This window comes from Topomyia yanbarensis, chromosome 2 (genome assembly GCF_030247195.1).
Source record: "Topomyia yanbarensis strain Yona2022 chromosome 2, ASM3024719v1, whole genome shotgun sequence".
Classification (NCBI taxonomy): Eukaryota; Metazoa; Arthropoda; class Insecta; order Diptera; family Culicidae; genus Topomyia; species Topomyia yanbarensis.
This window is the reverse complement of record NC_080671.1, coordinates 451,017,005-451,033,690: the sequence shown is the minus strand read 5'-3', so window position 1 is coordinate 451,033,690 and position 16,686 is coordinate 451,017,005.

The following is a 16,686-nucleotide window of genomic DNA, read 5'->3' as shown; positions in this document are numbered from 1 at the left end:
TCGTGTTCGCCCTTTACATAAAATGGTATTTTTTCAGTTTTCAGGTAATATCAAGAGTCATTTTAGCATCAGAGAAAAATATGAAATATGAAAAACAAAATTTTGTTATTCTTTCCTTTAATTAATTATTTCAATGGCACTCGAAACCTTTGACTAATGAATAAAAGTTTTTATCAAGCGATGTGATTTGTATGATGCTTATGAGTAAGGTGACGAAATCTGCGTTACGGAAAGTCTTGCACAAGTTTGCGAAAATTGTAATTGGCAATCCTCTGAATTGATTGGTGGTCGAATTATGACAATCCATTAATATTTAATGGGGGGGGGGGGGGGTTAGTTAAGGGTTTCAGCGTAAAAAACACTTTTTGTGATTTTTTTAGAAATTTGTGTGAAGCGAATTGATCGATACTTTTGTACATTATACTTACTGCGTCATTTCAATAACATTCTGTAAATTATCCATTCAAAAATATCGACAAGCGACGCGGTGGTGAAGCTTTTTGGGGAACTGCTCTGCAAAAACACGATTTGTTGTGTTATCTGCCGTTCAAAAACCACTTAATCGGGTTATTTCAAATTTTGCATACATACTCTGTGTAAAAACAATGTTGATGTCTATGTTGAATTTTCGGGATAATTTTTCAATTGAGGGGGCTTTCTACTCATAAAATAGCGGATTTTTTCTTGAAAAATTGCATTTCCGCGATTTATGAGTAAAAAAACTCTTAATTGAAAAATTATCTCAATAACTTTTTTACATAGAATGTGTATGTAAAGTTTGAAATAAATCGGTTAAGTAGTTTTGGAATGGCAGTTAACACCGCAAATCGTGTTTTTCCAGAGACATTTTACGAAAAGCTTTGTCACCGAGTCGCTTGTCTGTATTTTTGCATGGAAAAAGTAAAGAATATTATTGAAATGATGCAGTATAATGCGCATAAGTTTCAATCAATTTGCGTTACACAAATTTCAAAAAAAAAAATCGTGAAAGAAGAGTTTTTATTCTGAAACCCTTATTCCCCCTTAATGAAACTTAAACGAAAACTTCTGTTTCTTACATTTTCACAATGTTTTCAAAATACGGATTTTTGAATAGTGCCAAAATAAAGCTTCAAACATTTATTAAGTTGGGTTTTTCTGAAGCGATTGCTGATTTAAATTTTAGTTTTACACCTAAATTCAGCCCCATATAGTGGAGTAAAGCATTTGCAATACTAACAAGCCAGCCGGTATTTAAGGGCGACGAATATTTTGCCTTCTAATAATATTTAAAAAAAAACTTAAATTCAAATTGAAAACGACATTCATCTATAGCCACTATAACTGATGCGTTTTTGTGGAAATATTTTTAGCAAATAATCCCTAACTATTTAATTTCTGAAAAAGGATCGTAGCAGTCGTCGACGGCGCACGCAAATTGTTTTCGTTCCCGTCAGAAATTTTCTTGTTCGAGGTGCTGTAGTTGCAGATTTACAATTTTCCGGAAAGTGTGTTGTTATTTCCGATAAATACGGAAAGTTTGATGTATTGAATCCGTTTTCGCTGCAGTAGGAGGATTAGTGTTTCCGCGAAGTGAAAGCGTGGGTATTGGGTAAACTGTACATCAGGACATAGAAGGCTTCCGTCGATCCAATCGTTTGAAGCCGGTCCAGTATATCGGAATTGCGTGATTTTAAGGCCCTTTCAAGAGTAGTTGACTTTTTTCGCAACTCTTTTTTTACTCGGAAAAATTATCATTTTCGGTACAGACCGCTCCTCCAAATCGTTTAAAATGTGTTTTATCGTGAAAACCAGTGACGTGAAGAAGTGTAAATATCGTGTTTCCCGACGTATTCCTCAACAAACACAAACAGTAAAGAATTGCTGAAGAAATTTTTTCCCCCGCGACACGGGCCATCGTTATTTGATGTGGGGTCGCTATAACTATCGTAGTTACCAGTAAACTCTGTTCAGTGCGTAGCAACACCCTCGAAGAAAATTTGCGGACAAGATCCTTTTCAATAAGAGAGTATTTTCGGCGTTGTTTCAAGAAGGTTGGCGAATCTCGAGTGAGAGCCAAGACAACTCCCCAACATGGACCTGGACACCCCCCCCCCCCAACCCCTTGGGGACCACCATACTTAAACACTGGGGACATAATCGACCAGCAAACCCTGATGCTACACGCAGATGAAGATTAACAAGGAAACGAGCAATCTCTTCCACTTAACACTTTTACCATAGAACTTTTCATTAAAGAAACTATCGGAGCTGAACCTAACTTATGTACAGGAACGACAGACACGTAACGATTGAGCGAATTCCTGAGCGTATTCCTTAGTCCCAAGTTGGAATATTGAGAGACCCGCGTGTACCAGCATTTAGCCGAAAGTTATGAAGGCACCACGGAGCTCCCGGTGAGATTTTTCCATGTTATTTTAATTATATTGTTTTCAGGAGAGTTGCGTATGTATTAGTAATTTTATTAGTACGAATATAACTTCCAATATATGTTTATATGCATACATTCGTTTCGCCTTTTGTTATCTCCGTCATCTATGAAAACTGTTTCGGTCCCGAGCGTTTTCAATAAATAGATGATCGGACTACTATCAAAATAAAAATGCTTGTAAGGACGTAGTCAGGTGTGTGGAAATAACCGGGTCTATGTCATTGCAGATCGTGGCGAAAACTGATATGACAATAGATATGCTCAATTCTGCAACTCCATCCTACGATTTGCGCGGGTATTCATGTTATGCTATAATCCCTAACTATTTAATTTCTACTATTTTCCTGAAAAAGTTCGATAAAAGTACTTTGTACCTTCAGAGTGAGTTTTGTTTTATTTTGGGATGTAACAATAATGAATATGAAATTGCCTGGATATATGCAATATATACAAGTTTTCGAACTGTATATCAGTTTTTCTCCAGTGACTCGGGGACTGATTGAAAATTCAATACAAAATTATTTTATTTTTTCAATAAAACGAAATAAATCTTCCAACAATTGCAACGTTAGGAATCTTTGGGTACTAGTACTTACTTTGAAAATGCAATTAATTACATTTCGTTGATTTCAAGAAAGTTATTCGAAAAAGATCAATTCTATGTTTTACGGTATTTATTTTAGTATTCTGCATAGTCAAATTTTTATGAAGCTTCTTAGCACCACCTTTGTCATAAATCAATATATTTATTCTATTACTCTTCAACAGAAGAACATTAGAGCATAAATTGCTTTCATTCTGCAACCCTATGTACGACGAACTCGCTAATGTTTACTCCAGAATTAAATTTCATGGTTATTAAATCTTTTCGGGCTATCCATGTCACTATTTTATTTTTTTCTATGGTGGAAAATGTGTACCTTTTCTTGTTTCTTCAGGCCAGGTTTTCCTGGCGCGATACTTCACGGTACTGCGCTTTTACGCAATTGTGACGTTAGCGCCAAAAGGAATATTTGTCAGTAAACCAATTTTTGTATTTCGTGATGTTATCAAAAGTACAATTAATATTTCAACTATCTGTTCTGTACAAAATGTGTACAATTCATCGTAGATAATAGCCAATTGCTTTAATTCTCCCTTTTTTTTGGAAAAACTACATAAATTTTAACTTACGTAACTGTTGCAGAAAAACAGCGATTTAATTCCACTGTTTTTATGCAATTCTTACGTACGTATACAAACAAATACTGCCGATTAAAGCGTGTCATATATTTTCAACCGTTTTAACTCAATTACCTACAAATTTTCATGAATTCATTGTGGCTTTATATCACATCGCATCACATGTGATTTAATGAAACAGATTATATTTTACTTGGGTTATTTTGGGATATTGAATCGATTTATCTACAAAAAGTTAAGCAAACGATAATTTAAAAAGATTTCTCAGTTTGATTTCATGTTGATAAAAAAATCTTATCTTTATTCTTAAAAAATGCAGCATAATTTATTTTTCCGTCCGATTCTGATGATGATTCGTCAGAAATTTTCTGCTTCAGCATTAACTTAAGCTCTACAGGTAGATTCTTGACATGTTTTTTTCGGGGGATCCAAGTGCGAGTTCACTAGTGGGTCGGAAGAAACGAGCATACGGTTGAAAATATCCCGATTTGTACTTTCCCTTGAAATTTTTCTAGAGAATGATTCTCTACATTTCTTGATGCTTTTGTTACTCCGCTCTTGTGCTTCCTCTGACATCCTGCCTACAGGTAAAACTGACCACCGCATTATATCGTGACCATGAATTAACACTCGTTGCATGCCTGTGGGCATATAGTACCATGGGTAAAGATGGACGTACAATTTAGCCGTTTCCATGCAATACACTTTGAATTTGTCTGGATCAATATCTTCGCCACAGTTTATAGCTATAAGAGTGTTTCTGGTTCTATCAATCAAAACACCAATCTATCCCAGTAATGTCAGAACTAGTTAATGGATCTGCAAAAAAAATGCGAGCAGTGTTGCCATCATTACTGCTTCATGATCCCCCTTGTTTCGGTTTATCAATAATTAAACCCATTCGTTGTCTGAAACCTTCTTGTACTCTCTTCTTGGCTGCGTTGAAAGATTCCTCAAATTCTGTTTTTCTCCAGCACTTGAATTCAAGACGATAAGATATATGAATAAGACACTCGAAGCATCTAATCCAAGCGTGTAGTGATGAAATTCTGAACATTAGAAAATCTTGTGTGGGGATTACATATTCCATTTTTTCTAAATCGTTAACATCGTTGCGCGGAGCTCGTACCTGTTAGTGTGTTGACAATTTTCCCATCGATCATTGTGAGGTACATCGAATAAGTGACCACTACTTTTTTACCACAGAAAATCGTCTCGAACGGTTGCAAGCGATCTATTTCGTCACTCATTCGTTCACATTCCTGTAGAATAAGTTCATCGGTTTCCGGTAAAAACTGAAGATGCACTGGTCGACACCAGAAAGGCGACCCAGGACGATTATTATCCCATATTACATTGCCATTGCTTGACAAGCGAAGCGGGACAAAGGATATAAAGAATATGTGTGAATCCTTGTCAGCGAAATTTTTGAATTTTTGTTTGTACTCTGGAAGCCCAGACGCACCATCGCAGCCCCATTTTATTGTACGAACTAAAGTTTCCGGAATAATGGCGTAACTGTCTCTCTCCAAAAATAGAAGCAATCTCTCAGTTGTTTTGTTCAAGATAGCTTGAAGATCTATCCTGATGCTCATTTCCGTTACGATGAAAAAATTTCCAGGAGGATAACATTTCTGTTTTTCTTCGGCCACTTTGTAGTAAGAAGGATATCGATCTTTGGCAGGCTCCCTAACAATGTTATACGCGTTTTTGTGAGTTTAGCCCTCACAATTATAGCCAACGCCTTTTCTGGAAATATTTCCTTTACCTCTCGGTGCGGATTGATTGCTTCTTTTAATATATTAGCAGTTTCAATGTTCCCTTCCGCACGCATGGACATTTGAGCAGCGTATGCCAATTCCGTCGAGGAATGAGCAGCACGCAATGTTTCGGTCTTTCGTCGTTTTACTCGATCACAATTCATGGAAAAATTCTTTTGTGGTCGGCCCAATTGCAACGGTTGTTTCGATTCAGGAGCGATTTAGTAGCCTTCTAGCCAGTCTTTAAATCTTACCTCAAAATATTTTGGTTTCCTCGAAGCCTGCTCAAATTTTCTCAGCAGAGATTTCCAGAAAAGCTCAAATTCCTGGTCACCTTCTTCAGGGGAGCGATTCCAATGAGCGAAAAACAGTTCACGAGCAGAATTTTTGCGCTCACGCAGGGTAGGAAGGTTGCGAATAACTTCGTAAATCGAGTTTCTTTTTAGACATATTTCTGTTAAAGTAGGTCAGCATATGAAAATATGTGTGATACGCAGATATACAAAAAAAGGAATTCTAAATTGAGCTACCTTGCATTTTAGATGTAATAGAAACAGCTTCACTCGTTTACCCGTAAGATGAAACAATATCACAAATTCTGATGAAAACAGCGATTCACATAAATGAATATAACGAAGTAAGCGTGGACTCAGCTTTGTTAACTAAATTTGACAGTTACTGCGAAAGATAACATGAAATAATTCCAGAAACATTTAGTGATATATTTCAACGCGTCGGAACATTTACTGAATTTTAAACAAACTGATGGATACTATCAACACCTAAACAACTACTCATTCTACTCGGCTCCCCTCATTTATGCACTGGTATAAACTTCGTGGATCATTCTCTCAATATTATTTGAAAGCTGGCATGTTTTCATGCCATTATTCTAGCTATAAAATAATTATTGAAATTTTATATCAATAAATACCACGCGCCTCCATTTGCAGTTTTTTTAAATTTTGATTGCTTATCGCAAGTTTTCGCAAAATTATCAAGGGCTTATATGATAGAGAAAATTAAAAGCTTGCGAATGAGTATAGTTCGATAGCAGGCATTCGCGGGCGTCGTAGTTGTTATGGCTTTTGAATTTCTTGATTTTTGTAATTATCATGACAAACAGTTATTTAAACAATGAATCAACGAACTAGTAACTAAATTGTTGTAATGTTACGATGTAATTTAATCAAACGAATAATTTTGCTGAAGTAACCTATGCCATAAAATCAACTGTTTCTTCGAAAAACTAAAATAATCAGATAAAGTTGCTGTGAGCAAATTATGCGAAAAACACTGGAGTTACTTCCTTCTTAAAGCTGTGAAAAATTGATCGGTTGAATTTTTCATCCGAATTGCCTAAAATCTCACGAAATTGTCTCTGACATATAAGCCAACAAAAGAAAAATATTGATGAACATATCGCGTGACCTTCATATCTGGACTTAAGTCCGGGCTCGTCCCACTGTGTACCCGTGTCTGTGAAACATTTATACTTGAAGATACCTGCCACGCAGCACTTCAACGATGATCTTTGAACAATGCAAACAGGTAAAGTCATAAGGACACACGGGGAAACCTTACGACCCATTCCGGTGATTCCGCATTTTAATTAGACGATATTTTAAGTGAATATTCCTATCACGCGGCACATCACCAGCTTGATTTTATACGAACAATACTATCAAATATAAAATCTGCCTGGCACACAGGAACGCTTTATAATAAATTCCGGTTATTACGAAATTCGGTTTTTCGGATGAAACATTTTTGTTAACCTCCCGGCAGCCGCGCTAGTGCACTGAGTGCACGCTGCTCTGAAAATCTAGCGAAATTGTCTTAGGGCACCAGCGGGTGCTCGTTCAGTGAGCCATTTGCGCGACTTTCGGAGGTTTAAACATTTCTGCTATGCGGCATATCAAATAACATCAAAATTATGGACAATCATTCGTTATCGAGCACTCAGTCGAGATAGAAGTCTTTTGTCATCGGTCCGTACACTCTATAGCGACAAATAGTGTTAATCCGCGTTCAAGGTTATTGGCACACTCTACGCCTAGTTGAGGTTTCATTATTTTTCCCTTCTTTTGTGTTTCTGAGTACCGTTAGCCGGTCAGTGAAGTGAAGCAGTGTTCTTTTAGTAAGCCGTCTGGATACCGTTACCTACACAAGCTAAGTATTAGTTTTCGTTTCCCCTTCTTGGCTGTCTTAATAACGTGCACTGGGCAATAGGCCCGTGCAAAAATGACTTCCCCTGACGGCGGTTCATCTCAAGGTGAGATGGACGTCGAAATAAAATCGGCTCCCCGGCTCAAGGTATATCCGAGCTCGGCCATTTGTGATCTTCTTCCGGACCAAAGAAAAAAAGTGCTTGAATCTGTTGCAGATTTCTCGAGTTCTGACGGATCGGTATTCGGCCGTGACAGAAATATCGAAAATTCGCCCTGATAAGCTTCGGGTGGTGGTTAACAGTTCTACTCAGGCAAACGATATTGCTGGCTACGAGCCCTTTACGAAGGAGTACAGGGTCTATATTCCAGCTAGCAGGGTTGAAGTCAGTGGGGTCGTTTCCGATTCGAGTCTGAATTGCGAGGACCTGCTAAAATATGGGACTGGCTGTTTCAAAGACCCCATGCTTAAGCCAGTGAAGATACTGGAATGCAAACGTTTGCATTCAGCATCAGTCGCAGCTGACGGTAAGAAAATATACGTCAACTCAGACTCTTATCGGGTGACCTTCGCCGGCTCTGCCCTGCCCAATTACCTCCTCTTTGACAAGGTTCGTCTACCTGTTCGCCTCTTTGTGCCGCGGGTCATGAACTGTACTAATTGCAAACAATTGGGACACACAGCCTCCTATTGTAGCAATAAAGCCCACTGTGGGAAATGCGGTGGGAATCATGCGGATGATTCCTGTGGTAGAGATGTCGAAAAGTGTCTCTACTGTGGGGGAAACCCACATAATCTCCCTTCATGTCCCGCGTACAAACAGCGCGAGGAAAATCTTAAGCGTTCCCTTCAGGGACGCTCTAGGCGATCTTTTGCAGAAATGCTTAAGATAGCTACGCCACCTATCTCTACGAACATCTTTACCAACTTGTCTACTGACGAAGGCGACTGTGATGAACCCCAGGAGGGAACATCTTCTGCTGTGCCTAGAAGTAGTAGAAAAAGGAAGAACATTTCTTCTTCCAAGCTTCGTCGTAAAGGCCAGAAGGTGTCTCTTCATGGTCCCCCTAAAATAACTACTCAAGGAAGTACTGGTGCAAAACCGAAGCAAGTCGCTCCCGGTCTCAGTAACCTGAGCTCAGAAAAGGAGTTCCCAGCACTTCCAGGAACATCAAAAACCCCAAGTGTTCCCATATCTCAGCCAGAGAAAGAAAACAGTGCTGGCTTAATAAATTTCTCTGACATTGTGGACCGTATTCTTACAGCGTTAAACATTTCTGACCCCCTTAAAAGTATCTTGATAAGCTTTCTCCCCGCAGTAAAAACATTTTTGATGCAGTTCACTGCGAAATGGCCCCTTCTTTCAGCGATTGTATCCTTCGATGGCTAATTCATCGAACGAGGTCAAGGATTTAATCACTGTTCTACAGTGGAATTGCAGAAGCATTATCCCGAAAATCGAATCGTTTAAAATCTTACTAAATAATTTGAAATGCGATGCATTTGCCCTATGCGAGACATGGCTCACTTCAGAAATAACCCTACACTTCCACGATTTTAATATTATTCGCTTGGATCGAGAAGACTCTTACGGAGGAGTACTTTTGGGGATCAAAAAGTGCTATTCTTTCAATCGGATCGACCTCCCCTCGACACCAGGCATTGAAGTTGTCGCTTGCCAAACCAGAATTAAAGGCAAAGACCTTTGCATTGCTTCCACCTACATCCCCCCTAGAGCCTCAGTTAGCCACCGACGGCTTTGCGATATTGCGGAACTCCTCCCCGCACCGAGGCTAGTTTTAGGTGACTTCAACTCCCACGGCACGGCATGGGGTTGCCTTCATGACGATAATCGATCTACCCTACTCCATGAGCTTTGCGACAACTTCAATATGACTATTTTGAATACGGGTGAAATGACACGGATTCCTGCCCCTCCAGCGCGACCGAGCGCCTTAGATCTGTCCCTCTGCTCGACATCGCTGCGGTTAGATTGCATGTGGAAGGTAGTCTCTGATCCCCACGGCAGCGACCATCTGCCAATCGTAATTACTATTGCTAACGGTTCAGGGCCACCGAATACAATCAATGTTTCGTATGACCTCACACGAAATATTGATTGGAAGAGCTACGCGTCCGCGATATCCGACAAAATCGAGTGCACTCAAGAGCTTCCTCCGGAGGAAGAGTACGGGTTCCTGGCTGGCTTGATTCTCGATACCGCGATTCAAGCTCAGACTAAACGCGTACCAGACGCGAACTCACGCGGGCGTCCTCCCAATCCATGGTGGGACAAAGAGTGCTCAGACGTTTACGCGGAGAAGGCCGCTGCGTATAAGACCTTCCGGGACGACGGGCTGCCAGCTAGCTACCGACAGTACGCGATAGCGGAAACGCGCATGAAGAGTTTGATAAAAGCCAAAAAACGTAGCTACTGGCGCCGGTTCGTCGACGGACTAACGAGAGAAACATCGATGAGCCCTCTGTGGAGTACGGCCCGGCGCTTACGAAACCGAAACAGTACTAATGAGAGCGTGGAATATTCAAACCGTTGGATATTCGATTTTGCCAAGAAGGTTTGTCCGGATTCCGCCCCGGCACAGAAGATCTACCGCGCCGCGTCCCCTCACAATAACGCGAACGAAACACCGTTTTCGATGGTGGAGTTCTCACTTGCTCTCTTATCATGTAACAATAAAGCCCCAGGACCAGACAGAATCAAATTTAACTTGTTAAAGAATCTGCCAGACTCTGCCAAGAGACGCTTGTTGAATTTATTTAATAAGTTTCTTGAGGGTAATATTGTCCCTCATGACTGGAGGCAAGTGAAGGTCATCGCCGTTCAAAAACCAGGAAACCCAGCCTCCGACCACAACTCGTATCGACCGATAGCGATGCTGTCCTGTATCCGAAAGTTGTTCGAGAAAATGATCTTGTTTCGCCTCGATAATTGGGTTGAAGCAAATGGCTTACTGTCAGATACACAATTTGGTTTCCGCAAAGGCAAAGGGACGAACGATTGTCTTGCGTTGCTCTCAACAGAAATTCAAATGGCTTATGCTAGCAAAGAGCAGATGGCATCAGTTTTCCTAGATATAAAGGGGGCTTTTGATTCAGTTTCTATCAAAATTCTTTCTGAGAAGCTGCACCAGCATGGTCTTTCACCGACTCTAAACAACTTTTTGCTAAACTTGCTGTCTGAAAAACATATGCATTTTTCGCATGGTGATTTATCGACATCACGAATTAGCTACATGGGTCTTCCCCAGGGCTCATGTCTAAGCCCCCTTCTCTATAACTTTTACGCGAATGACATTGACGAATGTCTTGTCAATTCCTGCACGCTAAGGCAGCTTGCAGATGACGGTGTGGTCTCTATTACAGGTCCCAAAGCCGTCGATCTGCAAGGACCATTGCAAGATACCTTGGACAATTTGTCTGCTTGGGCCCTTCAGCTAGGTATCGAGTTCTCCACGGAGAACACTGAGCTAGTCGTATTTTCAAGGAAGCGTGAACCAGCGCAACTACAGCTTCAATTAATGGGTCAAACTATTGCTCAGGTTTCAACTCTCAAATATCTCGGGGTCTGGTTCGACTCTAAAGGAACCTGGGGATGTCACATTAGGTATCTGAAACAGAAGTGCCAGCAAAGGATCAACTTTCTCCGTACAATAACCGGAACATGGTGGGGTGCCCACCCAGGAGACCTGATCAGGCTGTACCAAACAACAATATTGTCGGTGATGGAGTACGGGAGTTTCTGTTTCCGCTCCGCTGCGAACATACATTTCATCAAACTGGAGCGAATCCAATATTGTTGTTTGCGTATTGCTTTGGGTTGCATGCACTCGACACATACGATGAGTTTAGAAGTGCTGGCGGGCGTCCTTCCGCTGAAAAATCGATTTTGGGACCTCTCATATCGATTGCTCATCCGATGCGATATCTTGAACCCGTTAGTAATTGCAAATTTCGAAAGGCTTGTCGAGCTCAATTCTCAAACCCGATTTATGTCCTTGTACTTCGATTACATGGCACAAAATATCAATCCTTCTTCATACTATCCCAACCGTGTCAATCTCTTTCATGCTTCTGATTCAACTGTATTCTTCGACACATCCATGAAAGACGAGATTCGTGGAATCCCGGATCACATACGTCCGCAAGTGATCCCAAGCATCTTTCATAGTAAATTTCGAGAAGTCGACTGCAACAAGATGTTTTACACCGACGGGTCAAGCCTCGACGGCTCCACTGGCTTCGGTATATTCAATGAAAACCTCACCGCCTCATTCAAGCTCAATGATCCTGCTTCAGTTTACGTCGCAGAACTTGCTGCTATTCAGTATACCCTTGGGATCATTGATACGTTGCCCACCGATCATTACTTTATTGTCTCGGATAGCCTCAGCTCAATCGAGGCTCTCCGTTCAATGAAACCTAGAAAGCACATTCCATATTTTCTGGGGAAAATCTGGGAGCGCCTGCGTGCTTTGTCTGTAAGATCGTACAAGATTACCTTAGTTTGGGTTCCCTCGCATTGCTCCATTCCAGGTAATGAAGAAGCGGACTCTTTAGCTAAGGCGGGCGCTTTACAAGGTGACGTATATGAAAGACCAATTAGCTTCAGCGAATTTTTCAGTATCACTCATCAGAGAACCCTCGAAAGTTGGCAAACTTCATGGAGCAATGGTGAACTGGGAAGGTGGCTACATTCGATAATCCCTAAGGTATCAACGAAACCTTGGTTCAGAGGGATGGATGTGGGTCGGGATTTCATTCGCGTGATGTCTCGGCTCATGTCCAATCACTACACGCTGGACGCACATCTCCGGCGTATTGGGCTCGTGGATAGCGGTATCTGCGCTTGTGGCAACGGTTATCACGAAATCGAACATGTTGTCTGGGCATGCGCCGAGTACTGTTCTGCCAGATCTCAACAATTCGATTCCCTTCGGGCCCGAGGAAGATTACCCAATGTCCCGGTTCGAGATGTACTAGCAAGCCGCGATATTTTCTACATGTCCCTTATATACACGTTTCTCAAAACCATCAATATCCAAATTTAAATGCCCCTATCCTTTCTCTTATCATTCCCAGAAGTGCCCTCTTCCGCCTACCGTCCCCAACGATGGTTTGATACGACTCCAAGACGAGAAAAAACATCTGTCGAATGAACCAACAACACGAGATCTACAGTACAACATCACACGCGCAGCGCGGTGTGTTCCCGATCCGTACTACGAAATACGAAATCGTCTGGAGGGACCCCTACCGGCTCGAGGAAAACCGCCCGGCGTCCCAATACTTGATACATCCGTTCGAATCTGTAATCCTGGCCGTTGATTCCTGATGCCGGAAACTGAAAGTTTATATCCCCCCCCCGTTCAACCTTGTCCACCCTCTCGCCCATGTCTTTGATACACAGATGTATGACTTCACCCCCTTCTCCCCTTGAATATCTTCCCAAAACTTATGTGCCCCCTATCTTCTAGTTTTAGTTGATCAATCCGTTCGAATCTGTAATCCTGGCCATTAATTCCTGATGCCGGAAACTGAAAGTTTACATCTCCCCCCCACCCCCCCCCCCCCCCCCCCCCCCCTTCAGCCTTGTCCACCCTCCCTCCCATGTCTCTGATACACGCATGTATGACTTCACCCCCTTCTCCCCTTGAATATCTTCCCAAAACTTATGTGCCCCCCTATCTTCTAGTTTTAGTTGATCAATAGTTAATCTCGTTAAGAAATGCACAACAGTACCACTACTTTAAAATAGCCCTAATTAATTCCTCCTAATCTTGAACCACTCTCTCTCTAGTTATTTCTAGTTAATAAGCTTGTAAAATGTTCCGCTTAGTTAATAATTAATTTCTCCTACAATCTCCCTTCTAAAAATCATAAAGTGAATTACTATAAAAAGATCACACAAAATGACCCGTCCCCCAAATTTTACGAATATTATATTATACCCTCTTTTATATGTATAAGTTAGCTGTAAAGTTTTTTTTAGATTCATTATATAAAACAAAATAATATTAAAATGTGTAACCTCCTAGTTTTAAGAAATTCAAAATGTAAAACAATGAAAAAATGGCACCTTTAAGCTAACGCATACGTGCCTTATCAAATAAACAAATTGAAAAAAAAAAATTATGGACAATGCAAATTCAAAGTTAAATGGGATTCCGTAATACGGAAGCTCAGACCAATCAACTCTAAGAATTATTTCTGTCATGCGGCACACCAAATTCTGTGATCTGTGAAGAATGCAATCATATTTGAAGACATTTGGATACAGTGTCCCACTTAGCAATCTATCCCGGTTATTCGGGATTCCGCTGCTTTGGTAAGTTTTTTAGTGAATATTCCTGCTACACGGCACATCAAAATACATCATGTCGGTTGTCTACAAACTATTCAAGCACAGCATACGGTTATTCTGGCGTTGGTCGTAATATGCCCCTTGTCATCTGATGACTTTACATCTGATTGCATTGATAGTAGATCGAGAGTGTCGAATAACAGGTGTATTCAGGTAAAAGCGTTTCGCAGTTATGGGTTACTCATTATGGACCCAAGTCTCTCAGATGGTTTCAAAATTGACTTAGAGCCTTTCCATATACAATTTATTAATGATCATGTTATATTATTACCAGTCTTCAAGTTATACTTTAAAAAATCAATGAAGCTTACTTAAATTTGCCTCGGAAAGACCCCATGAAATGTTCGTATAAATTCGGAACCGGATATCTGAACAGTTCAACTTATACGATTTATGAAACTTGAATAAATTCCAGATCATTTGCAGGTGGTTTGGTTGGAATTGATTGAGAAATCTGATAATTGGAACCAATTGTGCACCAAAATAATGAGAAATAAAACAACAGTTGTCAAAGTTTTGAACAAAAGTTTCCACCAAGATATGTTCGTACACTATTGTGGTATCCATGTTGAAAAAGGCTAAGCTCCCTGCTTTGCATTCTAACTTGCACAGGAGACTTCTTTATAAAATATAAATGGTTGAAAAATACGTTTCTATCGACACATTATTGGAATTTGATCGTACTAAAAAGATAAATTGTATACCACCCTAGCCTCATTATAATACTACATATTTTGCACCGGTACGTCACTTTGGTAAAAAATGGCGTTTACGTCACTTTGTTTTTCGCGTTTTAAAAGACCATTTTGCATAATTTTTGAAAGACAATTACACTGAAAAACGTGGATTTTTGTAGAGATCTCAAAAATACGAAAAAATGAAATTTGACCAAAGTGGCGCTAACGTCACTTTTGCATAAAAGGGCAGTAGAGCGTGATACATTTAATTACCTGCACGCTTTTTTGACAGAATATGGCTCTGGTTGCTCGAATGCACATTCGCATGACAGCCTTCATGTTTTGCCTTTCTCATATAGAAAGGTTATGCAATCACTCTGAAAAACATCAACCTAATCCCGGCCCGGAGGGCCGAGTGTCATATTCCATTCGACTCAGTTCGTCGAGATCGGAAAAAGTCTGTATGTGTGTGTGTATGTATGTGTGTATGTGTGTGTATGTATGTGCGTATGTGTCAAATAATGTCACTCATTTTTCTCAGATGGCTGGACCGATTTGCCCAAACTTAGTCTCAAATGAAAGGTGCAACCTTTCCATCGGCTGCTATTGAATGTTGGATCGATCGGAATTCTGGTTCCGAATTACGGGTTTCAGAGTGCGGCCACACAGAAATTTCTCATATAAACTATAGGAAAAATTAAAAATAGAATTTTTATTTTTGATGCTAAATGTGTTCAAGGTGCATAAAACGTCGAGATTTGATGCAAACTCGAAAAAAAATTTGACGACGATTCACTTTTTTGGATTTTGGCACATTTTTGCCTTTCTCATATAGAAAGGTTTTGCAATCACTCTGAAAAACGTCAACCTAATCCCTATTTTTTTCGACTCGCATAAGGTTTCTAGATTTTAACTGGGGCGTAGTTGATGGTTTACGGAGAGGGGTTACACCCCCCTCTACTGTTCACTCCCCTCCTTTAAAAATCTCCTTAAATCACCCCTCAGACCACCACCCCATCCAGCCCTCATACCCCTCCCTTTCAACCCCATCATCTTTAAACCACCACTATATCACAAAGCATACCAATTTAAGCTGGGGAGTCGTTCGTTCATGGGACTTTCGCCCTCCTCACATACCCACCCCCGCATGACAAAATGAGAAAGGCACAATTGCACCGCTAGGTGGATTAAAACAGGTTTTTTACTTACTGTTGTTCGTTTTTTTCCATTTTTCTATTGATTGGTGTAGGAACCACAAATTTTGTTGTTTCAATACTGATAAACTGCCAAATTTTCAATGAATCATCAGAATGTCGATAATTCTATTAGTTGCTATTACACCCAAAATTTGACGGGTATGTTTCTATTACTGTTGGGTAAGATTCTATTGTATTTTCGGTAACACCACACAATTGTGCATTGCGGTATTAAACTCATATTCCCGCCTAAGTAGTAAACGGTGGAATGACGAATTTCGGTTGCTGTTTATGTTCGTTTGCAGTGAGTTTTTGAGTCCAGGAAAATCGGTTTTTGAAAAGTTATACTCAAATCGTCAAGAATCTCGTCAACAATAACCTGTCCAGGACTGCTCAACTAAGAGGGGAGAATGATGTGAATCTATTTTAACGAGTGGCTCATCTGCACGATAGCCATGGCAGTAATTGTATGCTTCCTCATTTATGAACAGAAGATCTAACGTGCGATTTAGTCTGTTCGTGATCGTACACATTTGCAGCATGTTGAGTAAAGCAATGCTAGATCTCGAAAGGGATGAGTCGGAATGGTCGGCATAAGCACAACCGAAAGAAGTAGCTTTCCATACAAGACCAGGCTGGTTGTAATCTCTAAATAACAAATGAGAAGCTTGGGGTTCTAGCGAATTAGCAATGTCAAGTGCGGGTTGAATATGGTTCTGAATAACGTTTAGGTTATTTGCGGAGTCCGGAGGGAGATTGTCGAGGTTGTAGGGCGCAGGAAAAGACCGTTTTGATAGCGAACTTTTTAATAGGCTTCAACTGTAAATTATATATAATTAGTACAAACTTTGTTACAAAACTATCTTCACTTACAATTTGGTGTTGAAAT